The sequence below is a fragment of the Hippopotamus amphibius genome, chromosome X (genome assembly GCF_030028045.1).
Source record: "Hippopotamus amphibius kiboko isolate mHipAmp2 chromosome X, mHipAmp2.hap2, whole genome shotgun sequence".
NCBI classification, from domain to species: domain Eukaryota; kingdom Metazoa; phylum Chordata; class Mammalia; order Artiodactyla; family Hippopotamidae; genus Hippopotamus; species Hippopotamus amphibius.
This window is the reverse complement of record NC_080203.1, coordinates 43,944,731-43,956,804: the sequence shown is the minus strand read 5'-3', so window position 1 is coordinate 43,956,804 and position 12,074 is coordinate 43,944,731. Positions and strand designations below refer to the sequence as shown.

Genomic DNA, 12,074 nt, shown 5'->3' with positions numbered 1-12,074 from the left:
CATCAACTTGTTATTGCATTCTACCTGTTGCAGACACAGTTTTGGTGCAATCGTCACCTTTAAATATTCCTTCAAATTTTAACAATCTCATCAACTCAATGTCAAATTAGCTATTTTTTAAGGACTTTTATTGAGATATAATTGACATACAATAAACTGCATATATTTAAAGTATACAATTGATTTTTTTTTCTTATTAGTAATGTATATATGGCAATCCCAATCTGCCAATTCATCCCATCCCAAGCCCCCACTCTGCTTTCCCCCCTTGGTGTCCACATGTTTGTTCTGTACATCTGTGTCTCTATTTCTGCATTGCAAACTAGTTGATCTGTACCATTTTTCTAGATTCCTCATATATGCATTAATATACGATATTTGTTTTTCTCTTTCTCACTTACTTCACTCTGTATGACAGTCTCTAGGTCCATCCATATCTCTACAAATGTCCCAATTTCATTCCTTTTTATGGCTGAGTAATGTTCCATTGTATACATGTACCATATCTTCTTTATCCATTCATCTGTTGATGGCCATTTAGGTTGCTTCCATGACCTGGCTATTGCAAATAGTGCTGCAGTGAACATTGGGGTGCATGTGTCTTTTTGAATTATGGTTTTATCTAGGTATATGCCCAGTAGTGGCATGGCTGAGTCATATGGTTATTCCATTTTTAAGTTTTTAAGGAACCTCCATACTGTTCTCCAGAGTGCCTCTATCAATTTATATTCCCACCAACAGTGCAAGAGTGTTCCCTTTTCTCCACACCCTCTCCAGCCTTTATTGTTTCTAGATTTTCTAATCATGCTCATTGTAGTTTTGTGAGGTGTGAGGTGATATCTCATTGTAGTTTTGATTTGCATTTTTCTAATAATTAATGTTGTTTAGCAGCTTTTCATGTGTCTCTTGGTCATCTGTATGTCTTCTTCTGCCCATTTTTTTGATTGGGTTGTTTTTTTGATATTGAACTATATGAACTGTTTATATATTTTGGACATTAATCCTCTGTCTGTTGATTCATTTGCAAATATTTTCTCCCATTCTGAGGGTTGTCTTTTCATCTCGTTTATAGAGTCCTTTGCACTGTAAAAGATTTTAAGGAAAAAAAGCTTTTGGTCCCACTTGTTTATTTTTGTTTTTATTTCCATCACTCTAGGAGGTGGGTCAAAAAAGATCTTGCTATGATTTATGTCAAAGAGTGTTCTTTGTATGTTTTCCTCTAGGAGTTTTATAGTGTCTGGTCTTACATTTACGTCTTTAATCCATTTTGAGTTTATTTTTGTGTATGGTGTTAGGAAGTGTTCTGATTTCATTCTTTTACATGTAGCTCTCCAGTTTTCCCAGCACCACTTATGGAAGAGGCTGTCTTTTCTCCATTGTATATCCTTGCCTCCTTTGTCATAGATTAGTTGACCATAGTTTATCTCTGGGCTTTCTATTCTGTTCCATTTATCTATATTTCTGTTTTTGTGCCAGTACCATATTGTCTTGATTAATGTAGCTTTGTTGTATAGTCTGAAGTCAGGGAGTCTGATTCCTCCAGTCAAATTAGCTATTTACCTCTTTTAAAATTAACAGTCTGTAGAGGTGAGATTCCTAATAACTTCTCTTACTAGAGCAGTCAGTATCAGAATATTTAAAGAGAGGAGGCCTGGTAAGTCATTCAGGGCACACTGTCCCCCAACCTCGTATATCCTAAGAGGGTCAGAATCTCAAAGTGCAATCAGGTTCGTGCCAAATGGCCTGAAGAACAACCCAAACTTGCTATATTTTGCAAGGTATTACAAAGAAAGGCAAAAGTCATCATTTATTATGTAGTGGAGGAAAAACTTTTCTTCTATCCTCAAATGTAATTTCTGGAGCCTGCAAATGAAACTGACAAAAGACAGATTAATAGAAGAAGATGTGTACAGATTTTATTAATATTTTTACATGCATTTGGGGCTTTTCAGAAAAAAAGTAAAAACCTAAAGGGGCAAACTAGGGAGCTTATATACCATTTTAACAAAGGGGGATAAACTGTGGAGAAGTGACTAGAAAAAGGTAAAAGAAGGTTTGGGCCTAGTGGTGGGAAAGGAAAAGGGAAGGGGACTAGGAAATATATGGTGGATATGAATTGCTTAGTGAGCTTTATCAGGCAAACTCAAGTTGTCTCTTGTGATAAGAATCTTTCTCCTCTTTCTGGTAAGGAGTGGCTGGGACTTGGCAGGGAGAGACCTTTAAAAAGGAAAATTTACACCCTGCTTTTAGGCAGGAAGAAGGAGGGCAGAGAGCTCATACTGGGTCTTCTGTTCTTCAGTTGCATTCAACTCAATCAATATGCCAAGGTAACATATTTTGCGGTAGCATATCTTGATCCCATTCAGTTATTCAAAACTAAACTTGGCATTCTTGGAGTTAGTCAACTTGTTCAAAGGAAATACGTTAACTGTTTATTGCCGTGTTGCTTGCTTTTGAGATAACTGGCATTTACCCTCATTTATGAGATGTTAGAAGCTAGCTCGGTTTCTTGACATAAATCACTATTTGAACTATAACATTTATAAACTTTTCTTTATAGCCCCATGCTTGGTTACATAATGACTTTTATTATTCTCTAGTTCATGTGCACAAGTCTTGCCAACTGTTTAATAAGCTTTTTGAAACCAAGGCTCATGTCTTCTTTTGCGGTTTGCACTCCTTCCCCCACAACGTCGAGTACAGTAAGAACTTAATAATTATTTCCTAACTAGACTAGATCTGCATGTGGGCTGTGTAGCTTAGCTCCATTCTAATATTCCAGTTGATGCCATTAACCCCACCAAGTTTTCCAGGAAGGCTTCAGTCACATGGGAACTGGGCAGGGAAGTTTAGAAGGCTTAGAGACCTCAGGCCTCAATGCTGAAGAAAAAACTAAAATTCCTAAGCTCAGATATCAGGCACCCCAGCTCATACAGATAGTGCAGTTATTAAGGCTAGCTGGTACTAGCAAGTTGAAGGCTCTACATGTGGCCTTAACATACTCTTTGTGGACCGTTGATAAAGAGTGTTCACAAATTAGGCCAAGTGTTCCCCCAAGTCATGCTTTACGTGTTTACTTTGAGAGATTTACTCTTCCTCCTGACAAGTATTCTTCCTTCTCCCTCTTGTAAGAAATATAAAATTTGTCTCCAGTCATGAAGATTTTATATTAACCTATTTTTCAATCTTTACTAAAGAAAATCCTTTTTTCTGCTGCTCTCGCTTCAATCAGCTGAAAAATGGCAGCCACCTTACTCTGATACTTCTAAGTCTGCTACTCAGCATTTCTCAGATTACCTGAGATTTTGTTGTTCTTCATGGTAGAAGATAAACCCTTAGATACATTTTTTCAAAAATTATCCCTACTCGCAAAGACTCACTGAGATGTTCCTAGTCTGGGTATTAAAAAATAAGTATTCTTTTCCAAGTCATATCAGCATAATAGAAGTAGGTGAAGGGGAAACTAGTTATTTTTTTTTCTTTATGATTAGGTTTTATTGCATAAACAAATTGACTCCACAGATGTACATATACACAAATGCACAGAGGGAAATGGAAAACTAGAGGTATTAGCCACATAATTGAGGCCAAATAAAAATACAGTTAATTATCTAGTTCTTTTATTTTTTATTTTTTAAGCTCTTTATTGGAATATAATTGCTTTATACTCTTGTACCAGTTTTTGAGGTACACCAAAGTCAATCAGCTGTATTTATACACATATCCCCATATTCCCTCACTCCCACGACTCCCTCCCACCCTCCCCATCCCAGCCCTCTAAGGCATCACCCATCATCCAGTTGATCTCCCTTTGTTATACAGCAACTTCCCACTATCTATTTTACAGTTGGTAGTATATATATGTCTATGCTACTCTCTCACTTCGTCCCAGCTTCCCCTTCGCCCCCTGCCCCCCCAACCTCATGTCCTCCAGTCCATTCTCTGCATCTGCATCTTATTCTTGCCCTGTCACTGGGTTCATCAGTACCATTTTTTTTTTTTTTTTAGATTCCATATATATGAGTTAGCGTACAATATTTGTTTTTCTCTTTCTGGCTTACTTCACTCTGTATGACAGACTCTAGGTCTATCCACCTCATTACATATAGCTCCATTTCATTCCTTTTTATAGCTGAGTAATATTCCATCGTATATATATGCCACATCTTCTTTATCCAGGGAAACTAGTTATTGATTAAAGACTTTTTTTAGTTCTAAATGTCCTGTTTTAGAACATCAACCGATAGAGAATTATTAAGGTAAAATTTGCAGTAAGTAATTTTGTCTTGTTGAACAAACTATATGTTGATTGTTAAAACAGTGAAGAAAAATGCCAAATCAGTTATGCATGTGTGTGTGTATCAGTCATTTGATACACTAATATACCAAAATGTTTAGTTAGCTTTATTAATTGAAAAATGAATGCATATGTAAAGCAAATAAAATTTTCAAGCAGTATAACATCGCAGGTAACAAAAGTAAGTCTATCTCCCACCTCACACCATCAGTCTTGCTTCTGAGAGGCAATACTCTTAACAGATTTTTTTTTTAACTTCCCGCAAATTTCTATAACAATATAAGATTATAGGGTATGTCTACGTTGCTATATATCCTTTTTCCCCCTTTTACACAAATGGGAGTAACTTGATATGAAGTTCTACACCTTGTGTCTCACCCCCCCACACACACTTCATAATGTCTTGGAGAGCATTTCATTTCAGCACATATTGATCTAATCATCCTTTTAAACTAATGCATGTAACAAGTCCTCACTTCCATCTAGGATATTTAGGGTGTGTGTGTGTGTGTGTGTGTGTGTGTTAGAGAGAGAGAGGAGGGGAGAGAAAGAAAGAGTGTGAGAGAGAGAAAGAGTGACTGATAGAGACAGAGAGACACAGATAGAGAATCTTAAATATTCAATTTATCAGTGGATGAATTTGCCAAACAGATTGGATTGACCATTTGTTAACATGATCTTTCTCTTAATATTTGACACTTATACCAGGTGGGGAAAAAATCTATCAGTTCAATTATTTAAGTATTTGTGAAGGCTTATTCTGTATCCAGGACTGTGCTAGACACTGTTGTATATATAAAAAGATTATACAGCAACTTCCCACTAGCTATCTATTTTATAGCTGGTAGTGTAAATATGTCTGTGCTACTCTCTCACCTTGTCCCAACTTCCCCTTTGCCCCTCACCCCAGCCCCATGTCCTCAAGTCCATTCTCTACTTCTGTATCTCCACTCTTGCCTGTCACTGGTTTCATCAGTACCATTTCTTCAGATTCCATATATATGTGTTAGCATACAGTATTTGTTTTTCTCTTTCTGGCTTACTTCACTCTGTATGACAGACTCTAGGTCTATCCACTTCATGACATATAGTTCAATTTCATTCCTTTTTATGGCTGAGTAATATTCCATTGTATATATGTGCCACATCTTTATCCATTCATCTGTTGATGGGCATCTAGGTTGCTTCCATGTCCTGGCTATTGTAAATAGTGCTGCAATGAACATCATGCTACTTGTTTCTTTTTGGATCATGGTTTTCTCTGGGTATATGCCCAGGAGTGGGATTACTGGGTCATATGGTGGGAAGTTGCTGTATAACAAAAGGAGATCAACTTCATGGGAGATACCTTGGAGGGCCAGGACGGGGAGGGTGGGGGGGAGTCGCGGGAGGGAGGGGATATGGGAATATGTGTGTAGATGCAGCTAATTCACTTTGGTGTACCTCAGAGACGGGTACAAGAGTGTAAAGCAAATATATTCCAATAAAGAGTTTTAAAAAAATTATAAGAGAAAATTCCTGCTCACACACATTTGCTTTGTTGTAAGACCAGACTTATACACATGAATTAATTAGAGAAGAGTATCAGATTGGATACAGTGGAAAGGAGCCCTAATGTGAACTCACTTAGGTGCTCTGTATAAACCAGGAGGCTCCCAGAATGGCAGCAGGCTGTGTGTATAGGCCAACTGAAGTGACTCCCTCCATCAGAAGAATTCCACATTGGGAACATGGGCCTGCACTTCTGGGACATCTGAGGTTTAACCTAATTACAAATTTGAAGATTGTGGACGAATTTTGAAGATCATGAGGCTACTTTCCTCACAAACAGCTTTATAAGAAGTAAGCAAATCTGACAAAAGCAAACTACAGATTGAAATGATATTTCTCTATATCAAGGCCACTTTGCCACAAGGAAAACTGAATACAAAGTGCACAGATATGAGCTTATCTACACTGTATAAATGTAGTGGCATAACTACTCTAATTCATTTTCAAAATGGCATTCATTCTACTTATTCGACTGAAAACTGCTGGTTGGAAAAAAAGATGTCCCCATTTTAGAGAAACAAAGGAGAAGAAATCATCAGAGAGGAGGTTGAAGTTGGTTTTAAGCTGCTAATCTTTGAGGTTTTCAGTGGAAGGTTCTTGAAGTTTAAAATACTGTACATGAAAATTGAGAGGGTAAAGGTTTGCGAGAAGACAGGAATCATAATTTTCACTTTAAGAAGAATGCTGTATTTTACCTGTGTCTCAGCTTGTATCTCAAAACTTGGAATTTAGGTACTTTTGAAAGATAGAAGAGGTACAAATTAGAATTCAATATTTTGGAGGGTCATAGGCTTCCGTGTGCTAATACAATCATTTGAGCAAAATGATATAGTGATAAAATGGGATAAGATATATTTGGATGAAACCATGCTGTACTGGGTATCCAAAATTTTAGAAAATGTGTTGTGATAACAGAATGAACAAGTAGCTTTCATAGAGTACATTTAGTTAAGATGAAAGCAGGAGATGGGAAAAAATGACTTTCCTGCAACAAATTTTGTATCTGAACATTAAAACATTTAGTGAAATTCTTTTTTTCATCCAAAGAAATATTTCAGCCAGCCATTTACCTCCTATTCCTTGAAACATGTTCACCACCTAGGAACATATACTCTAACATTTAATAAAGTAAAAAATATGTCAGCTTCTCAAAAATGTAATATTGTCCAATTTTTTTATTCTAGTCAACCAATATTTCTTGAATAGCTACTATGTGCAAAGCATCACAGTAGGCATTGTGCAGAATGCAAACTCAAAAGGCAGTCCATTGGTCTTAGAGTCAGGAGATTTGCCTTCTAATCCCAGCTCTGCCACTTAGTTATGCGATTTTGAGATTCACTTCCCGTTTTGTGGCCTAGGGGATGGATTTGATGAGGTCTGAGATTCCTTTCAGCTAGGATATGGTCCAATCCAGTGAGTAAAACAGTTTGTATCCCCATGAAGTTTACAATATTTTGTTGGGGTTGAAACTGTTACACACACAGAACAAAAAATATGAGAGAAAGCAGAATGATATCAATAATTTCAAAAGAGGGTTACAAAGAAAATGATACAGGGATTCAAAGGTAGGAGCTATCATTTCAATGGATGATGTCATTAAAATCTTCACAGAGGGGGTGGCCTTGAAGGATTAGGCTTTGATAGGCAGAAAAAAGGGGTCGCGGGAATGACTGTGCCTCTTTTGCCGACTTTTCCCGTCCTGGATATTACTCAGGATTTGTCGCTGACAAAGCGAAGATGGCAGAAAGTCAACCTTTGATGGCTTTTATTTTTAAAGTTAGCCAATAAGTATATATTGGAGTGTTAGACAGTGAAGCTAAAAGGGAGATGATAGGCTGGGAGCATAGGGAGGGGTTATAGGAATGGACTTCTTCCACGAATGCATATAGCAATTGTTCTTTATATTTGTATAATGTTTAATCTGCAAAGTGCTTTGATATCACTTATGCCTAGGATGTGAGAGTCTGACAGAGGTGTTAAGTGGATGGCTTTGGACTCAAACAAACCTGGAATTTATACTCCAGCTCTGCCATTTACAAGTGGTATAATCTTAGACATTCACTTGACTACTTATGCCTCAGTTTTATCATTTGTAAAATGGTGATAACATCATGAGATGACTGTAAGGTTTAAATAAGATTGCATATATAAAACACTTAGCAATGTGACTTACACATAGGATATACTCAAAAATGGTGGCTACATGGTAGTATGTGAGATATTGTTCTCTTTTAATAGAAAGTCAATACTGAGGCTTTGCGATTCTGTGTCATTTATTAGAATCAAGCATTCTTTCTATTATACCAGTGATTCCCGGCCTGAGTTTTCTGCCCATACACTCTCCCTGGGGGTATCTGTAATGGTAACAATGAGAATCCATGAGTCATTTTCAATATTTGAAAGGAGCCTAACAGAGAGCATTCATTTACTTATGATAAATTACACAACCTGACTAAAATGTCAAGTTTCTTTGCTTTTGCTTGAAAGTATATCAGCTCATTTCGGTAATACTGACTATCTCATGCTGATGGGAAACTGATTGGCAGCTATATATGTCTTTGATGAACAGAAATAGGGAAAGTGAATTTTATATCATAAATGCAGTTGATGTAGGTGATTTTTTAAAAAAAAACTTAGGAGAACATGAAAGAAAAATAAAATTCCCCAGTTGCTGAAACTCTTGAGAAGCAGTACAGTACACCATGCTTTCTTTTTGGCTCAGAAAGAGTAGGGAATAGGTGGGTACAAAAATAGGAAGTTGTGGTCAGAGAGAATTTCAGAGTTTAAGAACATAAAGTAATTTTTTTCACATAATAACTATGCCTAAAATGAGGACATGACTTGTGGTTTCCTCCTGTGAGAAGAAGATGAGGAAACTGAGGCCCAAGGAGGGGTAAAGAATTGGCAAGGCTGACAAATGAAGCTTGTGGCAGAGCCAATATTTCAACCCAGTCTCATGACTCCCAGTTCCATAGCTCTCTCCACTCCAAAACAAAGAAATACAGTCATTCTGCCTTGAGTTCATCACAGTGTCCACAATGGAATTTCCCTAGGCCTGATTTTAGTATTGACCTGTTCTAGTCAAAGAAAACACTTGTTAGAAGATGAATGAAAATGCAATTATAGAATTACAGACAGCTAACATACAAAAGTCTCCTTTGTATTGATTGGCTTCCTTATTGACTTGACAGTACGGATTACCATCTTCTGCTCTGAAACTGTACTAAGAATTCTCTGGTTCCACTTCATTTTTCAGATTTCATACACATGCAACAGGTACAGAGGTAGAAGGGGATGAATAATAATAGTAGTTATAATTTAATAAGCACCTATCACGTGCCAGGAACTTTACTCATGTATCTCTACTTATTGAGTGCCTACTGTGTTAAAAAAAAGATATAGCAATAAACAAGACAGACGAAAGTCTACCCTCATGGAGCTCACAGTTTATTTTCTAAGTGTTTTTATAGTGATTACCTCACGACAACTTTATAAGACTGGTAGTTATTATCCCTAATTTACAAATGAGGAAGTAAAGATAGAGTTGATAAGTGACTTACTCAAGATCACACAACCAGGAATATTAGGTTTGGAAGTTGAACCAAAATTTGTCTCTTACATTCGTGTTTTCCTATTGTGCTTTCATAGTTTTATTCCTAACTGTGCTACCTCAGCAGAGAATTTCTTTCTGCCATTAGTCTCAACTCCCACTGCCATTAGTCTCAACTCCCACTCCCACTTGTATCTCTCTTTGCTTTATGTCATGGTGCTGAAAACATGAAGGTCAGGAAACCAAAGATAGAAAGGCAAAATGAATTCATATTAATGAAGTAAGTTGTGCATAGGCTTGCTCACACACTAAAAAGAGAGGGTGATATGCAGAAGCTGTTGGATTTAGGGAGAGCAGATAGGAAACATTTTATGTTAATAGACAACATTTATTGACTACTTATTATGGGTCAGCCAGTACACTTTTTATACATTTTAATATGTCTAATTCTTACAGCAACCCTATAAGACAGGTTTTGTTGTTACTATCCTCCCTGTTATTTAGATGGAGAAAGTAAAACAGAGAGAGAGAAAATAACTTGCCAAGAACCCCCAGGTAATAAATAGCAGAATTTATGTGAGAGAGATTTAAATCGAGGCAGCCAGTTTCCAGAGTTTGTGGTCAGGATAGTATTTACAACACAGTACATAATAACACAGTCGAATGATTGTTTAAAATAATCCAGATGTGAGGAAATAAGGGTATAAACTAGGTCAGTAACAATGAGAACAGAAAGGAGGACATGAATGTAATAGCTATTTTGGAGAAAGAAACAATGGGATTTGCCAAGTCTCAGATTTGAGTGACAAGGAGAATGATTGTACCATTAATAGAGATTATTATTATTTTCTAATCTAAAGGGATCAAAAACTTGGGAGAAAAAAATACTATTTGGTTTCTGACATCCTGAGATTGAGTTGATGGTAAGATGTCCAAGTAGAAGGCTCTATTAAGCAGATGAAATATGGAACTGAAGCTCAAATGTAAAATCAGAACCAGGCTCTGGAGGCAAAAGAGAGATATGAGGAGACTATCCTAGTGGAAGCCAAGAGAATTGATAAGAACCTAGAAGGAGCAAAGGCTTACAACATGTAGACATTTTATCCTTCTCTTTCCCCATGATGTTAGTGTTCCAACAAGATTAGACCTCAGATTTAAAGTGTTCCAAGCTAGGATGTTCCTTTGCTTTCTCAGACCCCTCTGCACCAGTATGAAGCTACAGTAGAATGTAGACTCATTCAGGAAAGAAACTGGTTAACAAATTCGGCCTTTAAAGGAAGAAAACTTCCTGTGTACCCCTATGGTGATCTTAAATTATGTTCACTATACCTTTTATAAAATTGCAAACAGATATTGAGTTAGTTGTAAATCTTTAGTTGTATAATTTTTATTCAGAAATAAAATTACAAGTGAAATGTAAATAAAACCACAAAACCGATAAATTTAAAAGTCAGATTTTACTGAAATAAAATCATTACTTGAAATATGTACTGACTGACAAGTGCAGGTTCTTTTGAGTTGCACGTGGCTGGGTTACTGCGTGCTATGAGGTGCTTCAAATTCCCTACCATTATTTATTATTTGGACTATGGTGCACCGTGATATCCTTTGGTTCTCATTTAATATGAAAGCATCATTTATATACATTTATATGTATGTATTTATATATAGTACTAGTTGGTGCCAATATAATCATAAAAATGTGAAAGTTGGCACTAAAGCCATGTAGCAGTATCCAGTTTTGAGGTGATTACCTAGCACATTGTTGATTTAGTTTAGTTGAAACACGCATGAGTATTCTCATAAAAAGTTCTTTCCCCAAAAACTCTAGTTTGAGAAATACTGATCTGATGTGAGGGTAAGAGATACAAAAACAGTCTTGCTGTGACTTAAGATATTAGGACATTTCCCTAGCCCTATTAGACTTAATCCTACCTATATGATCACATAATAAAAGTGAGACTTAATCCTATCTATAAGATCATATAATAAAAGCAAGCTGGCTCTGCCACTATCTTGTTATGGGACCTTAATGAAAGTGCTTTACCTCTCTGACTCTCAGTTTTTTCATCTATAAAATGGGAGTTGGGGAGAATGAGACAGGATGAACAACATGATCTTTAAGATTCCTTCTGGCTTTCAAGTATATCATCCTTCTGAGGTTCAGAGTAGATGATATATATGTAGCTGTATAGTATATGTATATGCACACAAATATACGAGGGTGAGTCAAAAATTATCCGCACTTCATTTATATTAAAACTTCTGTTGACCGCACTGTCTTATCAGCGCTTTCTGTTCAAGGCTACTGTCTCCCCAGTCACTGCTGTGCAGGTGTGAAAGTGTTACATCAGTTCATTTGTAACTGTGGTGCAAGCAAAAATGGATGCCCCATTTGTGATTTGCACAAAAGCAGAGCAGCATGCAGTGATTCGTTTTTTGTGGTCTGAGGGTGTACCTGGTGCCATTAATTATCAAAGACTTTGTGTGCACTTTGGAGAAAGTGTTTTGTCACGAAGAAGTGTGTGTGAATGGATAGAGAAGTTCAAGGAAGTTTGCACAAGTGTTAGCCATCAAGAAGGAGCCAGATGCCCATCCAAGTCCACGACTGATGACAATATTGAACATACACGTGAAATGACTCTGTCGAATAGACGAGTGAGAGTGGATTATGTG

At 36.8% G+C, this 12,074-nt stretch overlaps 1 protein-coding gene across 1 annotated transcript in view; it reads left to right on the top strand.

Moving 5' to 3' along the window:
* Positions 1-12,074, top strand: part of IL1RAPL2 (interleukin 1 receptor accessory protein like 2) — a 503,579-nt gene that overhangs the window by 145,374 nt on the left and 346,131 nt on the right. The gene's annotated exons all lie outside the window — the stretch shown is intronic.